Below are 20,714 nucleotides of genomic sequence, written 5' to 3'. Positions count from 1 at the left end.
ATTAGCACATGGGTAAGATAAGGGAAATTCTGTGGCCTCGGTTAAAGAGTCGAAATCTTAGTCGTGTTAGAGATGATGAGTTCTGGATTTCTGATTGACCTTCACTGCCTTCTTTCTTTTTTGATCTTGGCTCCACAAAGGGTGAAGTGTTTTCTGCATGGACAGAAAATAGTTGTGTGCAGAACTATCAAACAGTAACATAATTGCTAAAATACCAACCTGACCAATGACACGGGAGCAGTCAAAAGAAAGCTGCCGTTAAAGACGCTCTAAGCAATTTTTTAACATGCAGCGGAATAAATGATTTTAGAAGAAGTAGAGGTCATATGTAATGAACCACAGGTCCTCTATGATAGTGATAAAGCTGTGGCAAACTAATTACAAACACAACTATTTGTCACGGCACAGTGGCCCGTGGGAATGGGATGGACTCAAGTGCAGATGCAAAATCGGAGGCTCGAAGTGCGATGCAAAAAAAAAAAAACTTTATTCACAACTGAAAACTCAGACTATTATGTAGAATAAACATAAACTAGAACTGGCCAGGAAAATTTTCACCTCTGCATCTCTGCTGAAAATCTCAGACAATGCTTTTTTCTTTCTATGGTGACCAGATCATTTTTTATTCCAGTTATATTTTCTTTGTTCCTATTTAATATTTTACTTTTAAATCCCGATTCACTAAATTTTTTATTCTTCTTTGTATTTATTTGATGCATTTCACCAGATACATTTAGAAAAAGGATGTTTACCTTGGGCCTGATGCTGCCTTCAAAATTCCCACTCTTTTTCTTACAGGATTACAGCTTGATTGTTCCTGTATCAGATTCAGACCTGAAAAAGTTGGATGGATGCATCCCCAGCCCTCCTGTTGTGTTTTTTTTTTTCACCACCAAATTCAGTTCAATGGGTCATTCAGTGGGTTGTTCAGTGGGTCAGAGACCAAAGGGGTGGGTGGGGGTGGATTCATTTTCTTTGACACCACAGATGTAACAAAGTTGATTAACACACTCAAAATTCAACGAAAGAGGTGCTCATCACTTTTATATAAGTGCATAGTGTGGAGGATGTCATAAGGCCTCAAGGCAATCAGATGTAAAACACAATATTTATGAGTTTTTTAATTTGTAAATCGGTCAGATTTAACCCAAACATGACAGGAAGGCTGGTTTAAATAACAGAATGTAAAGGCAGAATATGAGCATATAGTCACATTTGTCTCTCTTTGCGTAAGTTAAGTGCAGCTATATATGACTTATCTGCAACTTTGACGTTTATTTGGGTTTTGTTTCAGTTCTGTTTTTTACAAGCATAAAATGTTGCTGCTTCTTTACATTTACACAAATGGCGAAGCTTGAAAAACACACTCACACAAAACAAAAGCAAAACAAACTAAAGCAATATTTAGATCGCTTCAATTTCAGGGCGCTGACAGTTTTTCTTGTGTGCTCCACTTTCTTTGACTGCCTGTCAACAGATATTGCTATATTTGGCGACGACTCACATTGTGCTAAAATTGAAATGGTCTTTTTGATCCTTGAAATGTGCGGAGATGTATCAGAAGTACTGGCACAGTTCCCCTTAGTAGAAGAAAAATAAAAGCTACACTTTAAATGACTGACTGACATTAAATGATCCAATAAAGAGTCTTTTTTATTGTTCACACAATGAAGACGAATAAGAACAGACGAGAATACACAGCATGTATATAACACTTGCATTTATAGAAACATTGTTGCTTCATTTTCACTCATTTTCAAGGTTTTAGTAATTACCCCCAAAGATTTAATGATGCAGTTTTCCGCTGTTGAAAATTGACTATAGGACGCCTGTCATACTTATTGCTTTGAAATCAGCATCACTGAACAAAGATTTCAGAACAACACAGTGAAATCTCATTAAAACTTTTAACAAAGTGCTCTAACACTTCAACAGTCTACCACCCCGCAAAGATGAAAATTGCCAACATGGATCACATCTGCTGAATGTATTAATCAGCTCCATCTGATTATGCATGTACCCGCTACTCATTCACTTAGATGAATATGGAAAAAAAAAGTTCTGACACAGAACATTAGCTGTCACGGAGAAGAACATTTGCTCAAAACTTTATAATAAAACCCAAAAGTCTCTCAGACTCTCCACTGTTCTGATTACATTAAGTTCATTAAGCTAGTGAAAGTGAGCTCACCTTTGCAAAAAAAATGTGGTTAATCACAGTTAATTCATCAATCATCACACAGGGCCAGGGAGGTGTAGATAGCTTTCACCCCGTATAAAAGACATTGTTTCAAAACTGCATTATGTGTTTTCTCTGTTATCTTTGTTTAAAACCTGTTTGATGATCTGAAACTTTTAAGTGTGACGAATGTCCAAAAAAAGCAACAAATACTTTTTCACAACACCGTATACACCACAAACTGTTCAATAAGTTTGCGAGATATTGCAGACAGTTAAGATAAACACTGGATATATTGGAAAGTGTGGTTGCATCATTGCTTGGGTCTCTTTGTGCACAGATTCTCAGTGTGCATCTATGGCTAGCTTTTTGGGTGTTGTGTCATAAAGATTAGCACCCACAGTATGCTGCTATCAGACAAAACACTATGCCAGTATTGAAGTGTTAACATAGTAGAGAAGAAGCTAACAATGAGGTATTATTAGCAGTATGGCAATCTTCCACTCGTTTTATGCTAACAAGTTCTGCTTGTTTGCGGTAGTTTAATACTGTGATTAAAGGCAGATCGTGGTCAAGTAAGTTACTGACCAAAAATCAGTGTGACTTTTTGTGTTGCCTGCTCCCTCTCACACTCTTCTTCACTTGTTATGCTGGCTTTAATACTTGTTTTACACTATACAACAGTGTAATGTAACACGTTACTGTACTAAGCTCAGTAATTACATGACAGTAACAATTATGTCGTTACTTAGGTTACGATCTTCAGTTTTCTGCAAGCCAGGTGGATAGAAAGAAGAAAACATCAAACAAACATGCTTTTTACTACTTGCGCACTTGTGCTACATTTAGTTTGTGTGCGTTTGTAGGAAAATTGCAGCTTTTATTGCGCAGTTGTAAAGTGGAAACTGTATATAGGACAGAAACAACTGGTTTTTACTGATAACACATTTTAGTTTCTTTGCAAGTTTCCAAACAGACAACATCCTGACACAAAGCTAGCAAAGAACCAAGAGTGGCGTTGTAGCTTGCAAAACACATTCTCCTGCAAGTAATTTAGTAAAGTGCTGCATTACTTCTAAGTAACGAGTAATGTGTAATGCATTATGTTTTTGACGACCGAGCACTGACACCACCAACGTGTTGCCAATTAAAACCAGATTTAGAAAATGCTCCGATCATAATCTTTGTGAATAAACAGAAAGTGTAGTGAATATGTAGTGAATATGAACAATACAGTTCACTCACGCATACGCACACAGACGACGCACACAGGTAAAGTTTGGCCTAGGCTCCATCTGAGAAGCCCCGGCTGACAGTTTTTCCAATTATAGCAACAGAAAGACTGGTTACAGGGGAGTCAACTCAAAAATTGCCTGGTGTGATTCAATGTGGCCCATGCGACATGTGTAAAACTGACAGTATGATTTCTGACTGGGCTCCCAACAGAGATTACGTCCCACAGGACATTTCTTTTACAGAACCATGGGTTCTCAGCCAGACGGAGAATGTGAATATTGTATAGTACTGTGGGCTGTTTGCTTTTTCAGCTGAAATTTCTAATAAAAGCCTCTTAAAGCAGCGTGACTGATCTATAAATATAGAAAAACACTTTTGAAAGCATTTGTTGCATAAGGTGTGCTAGATGCTATCTGTCTGGATGTTAGCTCAAAGCAAAGTAAACAAAGCAGAAACAAAGGCCATGTCTGTGTGTTTGTTCACCAAGCCCTGATAAGTGGTCATGTGAGTGATTCGTGCGGAGCACCTCAAAAGGCCACGTCCACTGTCGTCTCTCTTCACTTGCTGTACAAACACTTGCATCTGATGCAACTTCCACAGTGATACAAAAAGTGTATGCTGTTGCCGAGCTGTATTATTGACTCTTAACATGTGTTTGACCAAGGGAAGCAAGCAGAGCCTCTCATAAACCTGATCTGTCTCTGTTTCCCCATTCAAATATTTATATTAGCTTTTCTATCCTCTTAAGATATTCACATGGTGCTGAGCAGCCCCACTCATAACTACTTGATGGTGACGGTGAGCAGAAACTGGTGCCGGAGTCGGTATCAGGCTGAGACTGATGGAGGCTGAATTCTTTTTGTCACAGCTGCCTTTGGTTACAAACTTCCACTGCAAACTAACAGAAGTTGACTTCTGGTTCTTGAAAGCAACAAACACGAAACAAGAATTATTTTTATGCAACTTGTGGCCTAGTCGGTTAATTAAAACAGTATTTATTTACTGCCATACTCCTAGTGAAGACCGTAAAAGAAACAAAAGGCGAGGAGTGGATGAATTACTACATTTTTTTCTTGTCACAAGCCCATTTAACTGTAAACAAGTGAAACATAGCTCGCAGTCCCACTGTAATTAGTTTGCATTCGGGTAATGGATGGGCTTGTTTTCAGCCAAAACAATCTTGAACTGGATTTTGAACAATCTAAAATAAGCCTTGACACTGTTGCAAACAGACTTCTTTTTCTCAAAGCCTGTGCAGAGAAGGTAAGGCCAAGGCCAGGAAGCAATTTCTTTCCATTTCCGCGGCTAACTTCTCTGAAGCAAACCGTAGAAGTTAAATGGACAAAGCACTGCAGAAAGACTTGGAAACACTCTGAAACGAGGTCATGGGGTCGCTCAGCACAGAAAATGCTGCTTTTGTTTTATTCCTGGTAACAGCAGCACCAACTTTTTTAAAAATACTAGAGATTGAAACCTCTTCCTTTTGGTGCAAGTTAAATTTTGACCCAATAAAACTTACCTAACTTAATAAAAGTCAGTTCAGTGCTATTGATTATGGTGCAGAAAGCGACTGGTTGAACTCCATATTGTTTCAGATGTATCAAAGTGCTCTTTCAGGTCAGCTTAACTGCCAAAACAAGTTTTATTGACCACAAATTCCTCTGTTTGTCATTCAGCCCTGTGTCGCTATCTTGCATTTACACTGAAGCTGGGTGAAAGTTTAAAGAATGTACAAGCGACAAGTTAGACTGTTATGAAATGAAAATCCTAACCTGGCATATAATAACTCAGCAGCACATCTTCTGCGAGCTTCTAGAAAATGTACGAGTAGCTGTTCCAGCAGCTCCAAACTCCCATCTTCTTTGGTAATAAATAATGTGGTTTGCTGTGAGGCTGACATGCAGCAAGCACGGCTCACTTTGAAAAAGTGCTTTTTTTTTCCTGCTTTAGTCAAAGTCGCAGTTGCCATGCAGAATATTCATCAGTTTGCCTCAAATATGACACCCCTTTTGATGTGCCTAAAGCTTACACTGATTTGCTGTGAAGACGTTCCTCTCATTAGAAATTCTTTAAACTCACGGCTTCAAATCGCATTAGCCGAGCATGACAGAATCCCTGGTGATGCAACCCCACGCAGTTACTGTACGAGTACACCTATTGTGCGGATGGTGAAGCACTATTTATCATAACAGGCCCTTAAGACACAAGCAAGGAAGTTTTACCCTCTCAAGGTCAGCAGAGTCAGACATCAGACATGCATATTGATGATGGACATGATAGGCTATCCTGTGCGTTGCATCTGCCACAGAGCAAGTAAAAATGAGTCTTGGGATGAAAACTAATTAGCTTGCCAAAATGTGTGGTGATTGACAGCAATTAAAGCATGCTCACTCACTCACTCCCTCACACAGAACCATTCCGTAATATGTCTTTAATATACTTTTCTGCAAAGTCATCCAAGGAAGCCCAAGTGCAATGTCTGCAGCTTTTTCCTTGTTTTTGTCATACAAACACAGAAAACAAAGTCCCAATAAATGTTCCAGCTTGCCGAGTCAATAATGCACGGAGCTGGGTAAATAATTGATCACACGCTTCTTATACTTTCTGTTCTTGCCTGTATTGAATAATTAAGGGAGGGGAATTGTTATCTTCTGGGGTACCCCAGGGTTTCTGCTTCCCTGCAGCGGATGGAGATGTAATTACATTTCCAAGTGCAAGTAGACCTGTGTTGGGGATTAAATGGCACCTCGTAGTTGGGAAGAGTTACATCACTGTTGGCAGAATGTGTGAATGAGCGTGGGTCAAGTAGAGTAATGTGACACGAGAGGATCATTCACAGCGAATTAAAAAGAAAATAATAAGGAAAACTACAGAAACCTCCAGATTATCAGACATTTCTCTTCCCAGCTTTATGTTCTTTTCTGCATTTCACTTGGAGTGTATGATGGTGAAGAATATTGTAGCTTCCAGCTGTGAGGTGTGCAACAAGGATTTGAGTGAATCTTTTCTCGTAGAGCACTTCAGTGAGATCCAGCTTTTTAAAGATTTCTTTATGCTTTCTTGTGTGATGAAAATTAATTAGTTTCTGTGTTAAACACGACAAGCTTTTCGAGCTGTGCAGATGTTTCCTCATTGTGTAAAAAAAATCTGTGTAAATATCTCAGCTTGGCAGCCCATACAACTCATAGCAATAATCATAACGTTTCAGTCACTGTAGCCAGCTTTTCTTATCCAACAGTCCCGTAACCCTGTCTGATTAAAAATGCTACTTTTAAGATTTGTTTGTTTATTCATGTCTTTCTTTCTCAGCTTTCCTCCTGACCACACTTTTCGCTGTGTTTCTGGGTTTTTCACTCAATGTTTCCACTGTTAATTTATTATCGTTGTATATTTTATATCTCATCTTTCATAGCTCATCTCCTGTTTATCGTCTCCTTTTGTGCAAAATCTTGATTTCGTGCATGCAGACGAAAATTTGTAGATATGAGGCGAGTCAGATGAGAAACTGGATTTGTATAAATGAAAAGGGAAGGAGGGCATTTGTGTCCAGGAATGTAGAAATGGGGGGGAACTCAAGGATCAGACTGGAATGAGAGTGTGTTGGGTTTATAAGGTACTTTAGTTCACTGGGTGTTTTGAGTTGTGTTTTTTGGTTTTCTAATTTAAATATAAGTGAACTGAAAGGTACATTTATTGCTAAAAGGCACCTTACCACTTTATGCTTTATAATCAGACCATCAAAGTTTTTCCTTTATGTCCAGAAATCTATGTTGAATCATGATTTTAAAAAAATACCTCTGTTCAGAGTAGGGGTGGGTTTAAAAAACAGATTACCCGATTCAGATTATTCTCAGATCAGATTATCTGCTATAAAAAGCCAGGCCAGGAAAATCTCCTTCATGTTTTATCCTCAGTTACTTTGACACAAAGACATCTGCTGTGATGCTCACGCCTCTGATGAAGTCTCCCAAGTGTCAGCTTCGTTTTTATACATAGATATAAAAATGTGGATATGATACTCCACACACAAAGGCCCCAGCCAGGTGGTGGGATTGAACTCACAACCTTCTTGAAGTGAAGCAACACTGCTCGTGACCGTGCAACTTTATGCTTTTATAAATATAATATTTCTGACGCTCTGAGTCAAACTTGAATCACATCGAATCGAATCTGGATCTTGTGAATCAGAATTGAATCAGCTGTAGAAATCAGTGATGACACCCAGTCCTAGTTCAAGTGTGTGAATGTGTGTGTGAATTTGTGGATGACTGCATGTCACATCAACACCCTGGTTAAGAAAGCCCGTCAGCGTCTCTTCTTCCTCAGAAGACTTAGAGACTTCCATCTGCCACTGAAGGTGCTCAAGAACTTCTACTCCTGCACCATCGAGAGCGTCCTGACGTCAAACATCTGCACCTGGTTTGGGAACAGCACCAAGCAGGACAGACGAGATCTGCAAAGGGTGGTGCGCTCGGCAGAACGCATCATTCAATCAGAGCTCCCTGACCTGCTGTCCATCTACACCAAGCGGTGCAAGGCCAAAGCTAGGAAGATTATGATGGACCTCTCCCATCCCAACAATGGACTCTTCTCACTGTTGAGGTCTGGGAAGCGCTTCCGCTCCCTTAAGGCCAAAACAGAGAGAATGAGGAGGAGCTTCTTCCCCCAGGCTATTCGGGCCCTGAACCAGGTGTAGGACTGGACTCTCCCAAACACGTCACTATAAGACTGGACTCTCACACACGTCACCACACGCACCACCACACATTTCCTATAATCCTATAATTCCTATAATTTATAATCCTTATCTTTATAATCTCTTCTGCTATTTGCACATTCTTTACTGTAAATTCCTAAGTTAATTTGTAAATTTTTGTAGTAAATTGTAAATATTGTAAAACGTTTCTTCTGTCATTTAATGGTCGGGCATTGTACAGCTACAAGCATTTCACCCCCATGTCATACTGTGTATGGTTGTGTGTATGTGTGACAAATAAAATTTGAATTTGAATTTGAATGTGTAAAGGGCTTTGGGGTCCTTAGGGACTAGTAAAGCGCTATACAAATACAGGCCATTTACCATTTAGTTCAGAGTGATTACTGAGGGGTGTACATTGAATCAAGAGTAACAGTAGTTTATGCTTAACACAAAGCCTGGTTGGGTGCAGATTATGTTCTGAGTTAAAAATGGGCAGAGGCACCAAGTTTTCATTGATTCTTTTATTTCTTATGTAGAGTCCCCGCTGCAGGAACGAATGCAACGTGTTACATGCTATCTTGCATAGATGGAGCGCTTTAGGTTGAAGTTGTAAAATGTTGCTTTTTTTTGTTTCTTTCTTTGTTTTTTGTTTGCATGGGGCGATCGTGGCTCAAGAGTTGGGAGTTCGCCTTGTAATCGGAAGGTTGCCGGTTCGAGCCCCGGCTTGGACAGTCTTGGTCGTTGTGTCCTTGGGCAAGACACTTCACCCGTTGCCTACTGGTGGTGGTCAGAGGGCCCGGTGGCGCCAGTGTCCGGCAGCCTCGCCTCTGTCAGTGCGCCCCAGGGTGGCTGTGGCTACATTGTAGCTTGCCATCACCAGTGTGTGAATGTGTGTGTGTGAATGGGTGGATGACAGGTTGTGTAAAGCGCTTTGGGGTCCTTAGGGACTAGAAAAGCGCTATACAAATACAGGCCATTTACTGTAAGTCGTACCACAGTAAAAGTATATATGGAATGAAGCTCAGTTGTAAAGATAAGACAGAACATCGGCGTTCCCACCGGAATGTGCATTTATTTGTTGGGTGATGCAGAAATTGTAAAAGTATTTTTATGCCTAATTTTAATCTGCTGCTGAATCTCTTTTAAACTGTTGGAAATGCAGCTGCTACAGCACAGAGAAGAAAATTGATCAGGAGAGAGGAGATGGTTATTGATTTTAAGAAGGGTGCAGTTTGCCCTTACCCACAATCATCATTAAAGATCAGAAGATTGATATGCTTGGTGCCTACAAGTATCTGGGCACCATTATTGACAATAAATTGAATTTTAATGCAGGCACTGAGTCAATTTATAAAAAGGGGCCATCAAAGAATATATTTTTACAGAGATTACTTGTCTCCAATGTTGACAGAAAAATGGTGGCACTGTCTTTTATTGAATCTATGCTTTCCCTTTCTCTAATCCCTTGGTTTCCACCTGATTTCCACATCTCCTTTGTTAGGCTATGGGACTGTAACATTTAATGCTGTGTGAGAATTCTTCAATAAACTAATAAAATAAATTTTTTAACTATGTGTGTTTGCTATATTAGTGTGAAGACTTCTCAGTGGGAAGATGGCAGCCACTAAAAAGATGCTTCTCACACATATTAATATCTACACTTTCCAACATATGAAATAACTCCTACTACCAATAGAATTAACTACAGTTGTGTTACGACTGCCTATTGTAGTACAAGTGATTAAGATTCTGCATCTTTCTACTATCAGTCTCAAGAACTGCTGCAGCACAGTAAAGTGCTTTATAGGGCCATATTGATCTATAATGTCATGCATTTAGAACCGTCTGGCTCAAATTTAAATATACAATAATAAAAGTTCCTTATTTTGAGTCATACTCATGTCTGGAGAGACAAAACAATTTTTTTTCTTTTCTTTTAATATACATATGTATGTATACTTCTGAGGATGTCACTGTATATTCTTGGCGCACCAATCACAATGTTGCAGTTCCAAGATTTACAAAAGCAGTCGACTTGGGAGGTTTCCAAGCACAGAGGCTTGTTTCTATTCTGTGAATTTATGATACGATACAATAAAACATTTTTAATTGGGTGCCAAAATTCATTGCTGCCTCTGTGATAAAACACTAAAAAAAACAGCTATTCTAAATCTAACTACATTGTCATAAAAACAAACAAGAAAACAAATTGTTATATATGGAGAGAATATTCAGCTTTTTTAACATCACCTGTGATGTTTGCAGCATTGAAGCATATGCCATAGGAACACAGCCTCACAGCAAGAAGGTTCTGGATTAGACTGGCAGCTGACTGAGGCCTTTCAATGAGGAGTTTGGATCTTTTACAGCGTGGGTGCTTTCCAGGTACTCTGGCTTTTCCCCACAGCTCAAAGGCATACATGTTAGTTTAATTAGCGCTTCTAGGAAGGTGAGCATGAATGGTTGCCTTAATGTGTTAGTCCTGTGATGGCCCGGCAACCTATGCAAGGTGTACCTAACCTCTCGTCTACTTGGGATAGGCTCCAAAGCCAATACGCACAAAAGCCTACGCTGATGGATGGAAATTGCACAGGTGCAGGTCTCGAGTTTTACAGAACATCCAGATCAAACTTCAGAACAGTCAAAGGAGAAGACCCAGACGTACAGAGAGAAAGTGTGATGGGGCTGTCTAGCACAGACCCACCGCTGGAACGAGGCAATTCTACTACAACAGCAAAAAGCATTGGACACCAAGCAGAGCTCTTTGTTTGATCTCGTGCACAAGGGAGAGAACTGTGACGAGCGCCGCTCCTTCCACTCGAACCCCAGTCGCTCTCGTCTGCTCCCTCGTAGCACTGCTCTTTATTGCAGTTACATGACTATGCATAAGTTCATTAACATATGACGTCTTACATAGGCATACATGTGAACAAAGAGTACCTTGTCTGTGTGTATGTATAGGCACGCAGACAAGGTGGGTGTGCGTGTGTGTGTGGGGTCAAGATGTGACCCTGTGAAGACTCCCCAAAGCTGGTGCCAGGAGTCCAGCGGTCCACCTAAACAAAGGGCTCTTATACTTAAACAGATACAGAGTAGGTGACCTCCTATAGTATAAGTCTCATGACCTTAGTGTGTGTGTGTGTGTGTGTGTGTGTGTGTGTGTGTGTGTGTGTGTGTGTGTGTGTGTGTGTGTGTGTGCCAGAACACTCTGGAAGGCACACAGAGTCTTTACAGACTGCTAAGGATCAAACCTCAATCTACAAACATTTATATACTTCTAAGCATAAATTATTATGAATTTCTAAGCATAAATGACAATAATAAAACATAAACCCAACAACGTGCAAACCTAATAACGAACATGGGAATCAGTCTTCAGAAAGTAACCAAACTACCATATCTGACATCTGTATTACGGAGCTTGGGTCATCCAAGTCATGCGCTTTCTCTCCTTCGCAGCCCAAAGAACCTCTGTGTTTGCCTGCTTTCCATATTTCATATTATGGCGTTTGTCAAGAGAAAACTCTTAGGAGGCAAGAAACTCAGACTCAAAGATATTGCATGTACATGGGCGACGCCCCGAAACGATCTGTTCTGCACAAAAGTGTGCACTAGATGTGTCACGGAGTAATTGCGCGGGGCGTCAGTACATCCTTTATTTTATACTCAGACAGCCTACATAACATTAATAGGTGTGGCATATATAGAATTCAATAACAACTCCTTAATAGGAGAAACCGTTAGCTTAGCTGGTTTATGTTGAAACAGGACGTAGGCGTTTAAATGTCATAGCACATATTCTCTGCATGCAATGTCTTACTTCCCTATTCTGCAGTTGTACAACTCATAAGCTCTTCTTCCTTTAAATGAAGCTACAAAATAAACATGACACAAAACTCAAAAAATCTCCCAACAGCGTTGGACAACCAAGGCCACTTTCTTAGCACTAGATTTACTAAACCTGCGCAAATTTGCGTAAATCCCCTGAACCTAAAACCTCCTAGAATTACTGACTTTTTTATTTTCTGGCGCAATTCCCAAGGTGTTATTCACCCCTGCTGAGATTTTCACAGGTCGTCAGCTCGATTCTCCTCCTGCTTTTGTTGTGCAAACCACCCATTATCTTTGAGGCCTGGCACATTTGCATTTGTTGACTCAGACTAGCTCAGATCCAAGGCAGGAGTAAAATCTGTGTTACAACCCTCAAAAATGCCTGCTGTATCTATACAAAATATCCCACACATTGACTGACCTGCAAATATGAAAGACACGCATTCACAATATATGGAAATACAAGTCTGTTTAATTTATAAAAAATGCAATGACATGAGTGACATGTGTAATCTCTCCAGCTTTGCACGTTCTCTCCTCTGCCTGTTCATGTAAAAATAGCAAAAATAAAAAAAATAAACTCTATCTCTCAGTTCCCTCAGTTCAGTTCTTTTGCAACACGGCAAAAGACGGCACTGTATGGGTAGAGGAGGACATTGGAATGCCCAGTGCAGTAGTCGCTCGTGTTTCACTGCGCAAGCTGGGCCCACAGAGGTCTGCTAAGGTTTGTCATTGCCATAGTACATATGATATTTATATAAACCCATTTAGAGTGAGGTTCATGTAAATTGACCATTCTCTAGTTATTTATTTATTTACTCCCCATCAGGGAGTGTACGGTCAATCAATCCCACAGAACACAGCAGGACTGGAATTTGTCAATTAATGAACTGATGGCATTCATTTCAATTCTGTTTGTAAAAGCAATCATGTGTCCCGTTGGTGCCATTGTGGATTGCTGGTCAGAAAGATTTCTGGTGCCAGTAATCAAAGAGACAATGATAGATAGAGATAGAGTCAATTCAATTATGCGATTTGATGACAAGGACACGCAGAAAGGGTAAAAACAGAGAAATTTGTGGTGATCTCTGACATCTGGACACGCTTCGACGAAAACTTTGCTAAGAGTTTCACGCTAGGAGAACACATGACCATAGATGAACAGCTGTTCCCTCCCATATGGAAAAAATATATATAAATCTTATAAAGTTTGTATCTGTCTTGTGTGAAACTTGAATGAAAAGCATACAAGAGTGAAAACAGATATAAGATCCCTTGAAAAATTCTATAAATGAAACTTGTATGTTTTGGATACTTACTAAAACTGGCAGAGAACGTGGTCATCAAACTGATGGAGTCGTTTTTGGATGATGGGAGAAATGTCACAATGGACAATTTATTTCACTGTCAATGTCACACAGACTGTTGCAGCGCAAAACAACATTGCTGGGCATGGTGAATAGAGCCCGGCGTGAAGTTACTCAATTTGCAAAAGACACTGCACAGCGAGAGGTACTGTCTCCTTGACAATTTATGCACCTAAAAAAAAAAACAAGACTGTGTGTGTTCTCAGTTCCATGCACCAAGACGTGACGATCGGTGAAAGAGGAAAGAGGAAACCTAACACGATAACAGACTATAACCACATGAAGGTATGTAAGATAAGATAAGATAAGATAAGATAAGATAACTCTTTATTGTCATTGCACAGTCATACATAGTACAGTAGTACAATGAAATTGGAAAAACTGTCCTACGTCGGCACTACATATAACACAACACGACACGATATGACACATCACAACGTAACCAACAACACAACACAGTATATTAACTTAGTATAAAAAAGAAGAATAAGTGTATGTGTATTGCACACTGTTATTATTGCACATTAATTATTATTGCACCTTGTTATAAATATAAATATTATTGTTATCGTTTTAAACATTGTTACCTCCCCCTAAAAAGTCCAGGGAGGTATCCAGTCAGGTCAGCTATTTACATTGATCAGGGCTATTGCCCTGTTGTAAAAGCTGTCCTTGAGTCTATTTGTTCGGGACCTCAGCAGCCTGAACCTCCTGCCAGACGGCAGTAGCTTAAACACCCGGTGTCCTGGGTGTGTGCAGTCCCGTAGGATGCTGCGTGCCCTCTTGAGACAGCGAGTGCTGTACAGGTCCTTCAGGGAGGGAAGAGGATGTCCAATGATTTTTTGGGCCATGTTGATGACCCTCTGGAGTGCCTTTCTGTGTGCTGTGGTGCAGCTGGAGAACCACACACCGATGCAATATGTCAGCACACTTTCAATGGAGCAGCGGTAGAAGACGGTCAGCAGCTCCTTCTTCAGGTCCATTTTTCTGAGGATTCTCAGAAAGTGGAGACGCTGTTGGGCCTTCTTTAAGACCGCAGAGGTGTTAGAGCTCCATTGGAGCTCCATGTGAATGTGTGTATAATTTTACACCAGTGCTACAATGTTTTTTGATGTGTGCTATACAGGCCTATAGAAAAAAAAGCATATATACTCACGACTCTCTCTCTCTCTGCTTTTACAGTGTGGTGTAGACGTGTTGGACCAAATGGCACGGATGCATTCCATAAGAGCAGCAAGCAGGTGGCCAGTAGCGGTTTTCTACAATATGCTGGACCTGGCGGCGGTGAATGCCTACATTTTGTACAAGGCATGTACAGGGTGGACAGGCAAAAGAAGATTGTTTCTGAGTCTTCTAACCAAGGAACAGCGTTGCCGATTCATGCAGCACAAGGAAATATTAGCACAGAGGCAGGCTGCTGAAGCTGCTGCAGCTGCTGCTGTGCCTGGGACTGTAAAGACAACGCAGTGCCAGGTGCAAGAGAGCTGCAACAGAAATCGCAGCAGGCTTACCTGTGCAACATGTCACAAATTCACCTGTGCCAAATGCAGGGATGATGGACACTGGCTCTGCAAACGCTGTAAAGTTTGAAACACTTTGAAATAAAACATACGTGTGTACCAATATATATTGTGAATGTGTGTCTTTTGTATCGATACAGCAGGAATTTCTGAAGGTTGTAACACAGAGGTTTGGCCTGCCTTGGATCTGAGTAAACAAATGCAAATGTTGCGCACGCACGCACACACACACAAACGCAGCAAATCTGCATTGATTAGTCCCACAAGTGGAAAATCTGCGTTGTCAATGCAGAAAAGTGGACAGTGCAAGACAAAAGCAGCAAAAATACAAACTGTACCAAGAGTACAGTATAAAAAGTGGACTATACAAACAATCTGGAGACATAAATATGGACACGTGCATATTGTGTATATGCACAACACTGTGTATATATCTTTATGGACAGGCATGCAATGTAGTGACAAAGATTGACAATAACTAATATTGCATATGAGAAATATTGCACATAGAATCTACCAAGGTGTATTGAAGGCTGCAGGTACTTTGAGTCTGACAACGATTGGAAGGAAAGACCTTCTGGATCTCTCCTGGTTGGGGGTTGGGAAGGGTGTGTTTGCACAACAAAAGCAGGAGAACAATGGAACTGAAGGCCTGTGAAAATCTCAGCGGGGTGCTAGGAGGTGTTAGGTTCAGGGAATTTACGTAAATTTGCGCAGGGTTAGTAAATCTAGTAGTAGGGACTTGCACCAAGGAAAAAAAGGGTCAGTAATTCTAATGTTAGAGGGGGAGTGTATAGTGGTAATGATAAAAGAGGCCGTCCACTAACAGAGTATCATGAGCATACTCCACCCAAAAGGTGTAGTGAGCTCCAGGAGTTGGTGTTACATGCAATAACACAACAGATGGACGTCACAAGGACAATGTGAGAGCCCATGTTTAGTTTTCCTTTAAGTCATAATATTTTAAGATGGTCTACAGAGATTTGTAGGGCAGAGTGTCTGCTGAAACTTGATGGGGGAAAGTTTAGCTCTCCCCTTCTGCAAAGCCTGAGGTAGAGTGGGCGACCGTGGTTCAGGGGGTTGGGAAGCTCATCTTGTTTCGATCCCCAGTTCTGTCTGTCTTGGTCGTTGTGTCCTTGGGCAAGACACTTCGCCTACTGTTGAGGGGCCGATGGCGTGATATGGCAGCCTCACTTCCGTCAGTCTGCCCCAGCGCAGCTGTGGCTACAACTGTAGCTTGCCTCCACCAGTGTGTGAGAGTGAATGAATAGTGGAATTGTAAAGTACTTTGAGGGTCTCGAAAAGCGCTATATAAACGTAATCCATTATTATGGGATACATTTTACAAATGGGGAAGATATCTAACGAGCTTGGGAATTCCAAGATTGTCGTCTCGGAGAATACGAGTGAATAACACATACAGGTGTCATCATAGAAAACATCCTGAGGAGCGATGTGGACTCTACAGAGAACACAGCCGCTCTTCAGAGATCCTGGTGGACATTTAATCTTTTAGTAGTACTGTCCGTGCCTTTTCTTAACCTCCATTAGCTCCAATGCTCAGGATTGCTGTACAGATAAGTATTGACTAAATCAAATCAAAATCAAATCAAATCAAATCACTTTTATTGTCACATCACATGTGCAGGCACACTGGCACAGCACATGCGAGTGAAATTCTTGTGTGCGAGCCCCACAAGCAACAGAGATGTGCAAACACAACAACACAAACGAGCAAAATACAAGAATGGCCAACCTGAAACTAATAAATATATGTACAATATATAATAGTGTATGCATTTCTGGATGTGTATACTAAATATTTTCCTACGTGTGTGTGTGTGTGTGTGTGTGTGTGTGTATACACATTTTTACAAATTAAATAGTAAAAAAAAAAAAAAAAAAAAAAAAATAATAATAATAATAATAAAATATATAAAATATACAGAGTTGAATATGTGCAAAATAAGTGGCATTTATATACAGTATGGAGTGCATAATGTTGAAGTTCCAGTAGTGAAGCTGAGGTGTCTATGACGTGTTCAGCAGTCTGATGGCCTGATGGAAAAAGCTGTCTCTCAGTCTGCTGGTACGGGACCGGATGCTGCAGAACCTCCTTCCTGATGGAAGCAGTCTGAACAGTTTATGGCTGGGGTGACTGGAGTCCTTGATGATCCTCCCCGCTTTCCTCAGGCAGCGCTTCCTGTAGATGTCTTGGAGGGAGGGAAGCTCACCTCCAATTATCCGTTCAGAGCACCGCACTACTTGCTGGAGAGCTTTGCAGTTGTAGGCGGTGCTCTTGCCATACCAGGTGGTGATGCATCCAGTGAGGATGCTCTCAATGGCACAGTGATAGAAGGTCCTGAGGATGCGGGGGCTCATGCCGAATCTTTTCAGTCTCCTGAGAAAGAAGAGGCGCTGCTGCGCCTTCTTCACTGTTTTGTTTGTGTGTACTGACCACGTAAGATCCTCAGCCAGATGTACTCCAAGGAAGCGGAAGCTGCTCACTCTCTCCACAGCAGCGCCGTTGATGGTGATGGGGGTGTGTACTTCTCTGCACCTCCGGAAGTCCACTATCAACTCCTTTGTCTTTGCGACGTTGAGGGTGAGATGGTTGTCTTGACACCAGTGGGTCAGGGCGCTGACCTCCTCCCTGTAAGCCGTCTCATCACCGTTGGTGATAAGACCCACCACTGTAGTGTCGTCCGCAAACTTCACAATGATGTTGGAGCTGTTAGTGCGCTGCAAGTAGGGCTTTTATTGTCGTTATTTATTATTTTATTATTTCGTTAGCTCTGCAATATTTAAAGTTAATTTCCTGAACAATAAATTAAACACAAAGGATTGAAAGCTATTTTCCACCTCTCAGCTTCTGTAGCCTAGAATAAGTTGGCCAGTTGCCATGCCTGATTTTATGTGGATAAATGTAACACTTCATCCCCCGCAGCAGCTTGTCCAGGCCTTTGCTGTAAATAACAACTCCTTCTCATATTGCTTGGTTAAGAGTTTTTCTTTATCCTCCTAATCCTGCCACATCTGTTTTTCTTGGAAGCCACAAAAATGGCTGTTTTGCTTTGTTATATTTCCTTTGTTTGGGTCTGGTGTACAGTAAGCATGTTCAGTTTGACTGATGTTTTCTCAAATATTTTCATCACAGTCAGGTACATTCTGTTAGATTACACACCATAAAAACAACATTCAATGTATATGTAACATATGTCTTTACAGAACTTACAACACCATGTTACGCTGGAAAAAATTAATTAGGAATTTGCATTTCTTCATGGCACCAGTGTTATAGTTCGCTTTACTCAACTCACTGAAGAAGGAAAATGATACACATTGAAACAGTGAAGTGGCATCCATGCAGGCTCACATAACAAATCTTTGAGTACTTTCTGATGTGTGTGAAAAATGCCAGTAATATGGATTCCAGAGGGTTTAAAGACAATATTTAGTTCAGCTCAGAGGCTCTCTTTCAGTTCTTTTTTCACATATCTCAGGCTTTATCATCATCTTATTTTAGTTTGACTGATAAAAAAGGCAACTTCAACATCTGATTTCTCATTTGGAGTATATTCTACAACAGTCATATGTACCCTGTCTGGTCTAATTAGTCATTTGGGATCCATAAACCCGCCAAATTATCTTTGTTTTCATGGTAATGGATTTTATACTTGCCTAAGTATATTTAGAAAGGGCTAGTTAAGCTTTTCAATTTAGGGAAAGGGGCAGTTAAGTGTTTCCATGTGGTCTGCTTGACAAACTGTGTGCCATTACCAGCCACCAAGGGAGCTTTTAAGACACATCCCTCTGTGCTCATCATCTGCCACTCACAGCAAAAAGCTGATATATATTGCAAATATCTGTAAGACACGTTTTTTTGTTGTTGGAGATGGAAAAATGTTCTTCATTTTGTCTGTATTAACAAATACTGCTGCCTGCAACCACTGATAACATTTTGTTCATTGTTTATTTATTTGCTATATCTTTGTAACAGCACAATTGTAGCATACTTATGTTTACATGTATGTATACATCCCTTTAACAGACGGGCCAATCTGAACAAAACTTTGCACAAACATCATCACCAATATAGCGATTATTGACATCTATATGTTGTTAGAAAATCCAGTTGTTTTCTTCAACTCCCTGCAAATCTGATGTTACCTTCTGAATTTGTCTTTTTCTGTTTCACATGTCACCCATACATAACTTAACAATGCAAAAGTTGCATCTGCAACAGAATTTTGTTCGATACACCATTAAAGGCAGAATGAAGAATGTGAAAAAGTGCCACAGGCCTTCATAAATCATATCATTATTATGAACATGGGCATTTTAAAGAAGATAAGAAAGGCAGAGTGGCTAAAGCTAAAGCTACCCAGACCTCAGACCCAGCCACAAGCCAGCAAGCTTGCTGCTGATCAAGGGATTAAAGCAGTTCTAAGGAAAATTATGGAGATAAGTGAGAAGGTAAAAGGGTGGATGCCCTGGAAAATTATTAAAATACCTATTAATGAATGTGTTTTTATTCTTATATATATCTATATCGATATATCTATATCTATCTCTCTATATATACAGTGGGGCAAAAAAGTATTTAGTCAGCCACCAATTGTGCAAGTTCCCCCACCTAAAATGATGACAGAGGTCAGTAATTTGCACCAGAGGTACACTTCAACTGTGAGAGACAGAATGTGAAAAAAAAAATCCATGAATCCACATGGTAGGATTTGTAAAGAATTTATTCGTAAATCAGGGTGGAAAATAAGTATTTGGTCAATAACAAAAATACAACTCAATACTTTGTAACATAACCTTTGTTGGCAATAACAGAGGTCAAACGTTTACTATAGGTCTTTACCAGGTTTGCACACACAGTAGCTGGTATTTTGGCCCATTCCTCCATGCAGATCTTCTCGAGAGCAGTGATGTTTTGGGGCTGTCGCCGAGCAACACGGACTTTCAACTCCCGCCACAGATTTTCTATGGGGTTGAGGTCTGGAGACTGGCTAGGCCACTCCAGGACTTTCAAATGCTTCTTACGGAGCCACTCCTTTGTTGCCCGGGCGGTGTGTTTTGGATCATTGTCATGTTGGAAGACCCAGCCTCGTTTCATCTTCAAAGTTCTCACTGATGGAAGGAGGTTTTGGCTCAAAATCTAACGATACATGGCCCCATTCATTCTGTCCTTAACACGGATCAGTCGTCCTGTCCCCTTGGCAGAAAAACAGCCCCATAGCATGATGTTTCCACCCCCATGCTTCACAGTAGGTATGGTGTTCTTGGGATGCAACTCAGTATTCTTCTTCCTCCAAACACGACGAGTTGAGTTTATACCAAAAAGTTCTACTTTGGTTTCATCTGACCACATGACATTCTCCCAATCCTCTGCTGTATCATCCATGTGCTCTCTGGCAAACTTCAGACGGGCCTGGACATGCACTGGCTTCAGCAGCGGAACACGTCTGGCACTGCGGGATTTGATTCCCTGCCGTTGTAGTGTGTTACTGATGGTGACCTTTGTTACTTTGGTCCCAGCTCTCTGCAGGTCATTCACCAGGTCCCCCCGTGTGGTTCTGGGATCTTTGCTCACCGTTCTCATGATCATTTTGACCCCACGGGATGAGATCTTGCGTGGAGCCCCAGATCGAGGGAGATTATCAGTGGTCTTGTATGTCTTCCATTTTCTGATGATTGCTCCCACAGTTGATTTTTTCACACCAAGCTGCTTGCCTATTGTAGATTCACTCTTCCCAGTCTGGTGCAGGTCTACAATACTTTTCCTGGTGTCCTTCGAAAGCTCTTTGGTCTTGGCCATGGCGGCGTTTGGAGTCTGGCTGTTTGAGGCTGTGGACAGGTGTCTTTTATACAGATGA

This window comes from Aulonocara stuartgranti (genome assembly GCF_965226115.1).
Source record: "Aulonocara stuartgranti genome assembly, chromosome: 5".
NCBI classification, from domain to species: domain Eukaryota; kingdom Metazoa; phylum Chordata; class Actinopteri; order Cichliformes; family Cichlidae; genus Aulonocara; species Aulonocara stuartgranti.
Note: the sequence above shows the minus strand (reverse complement) of the source record.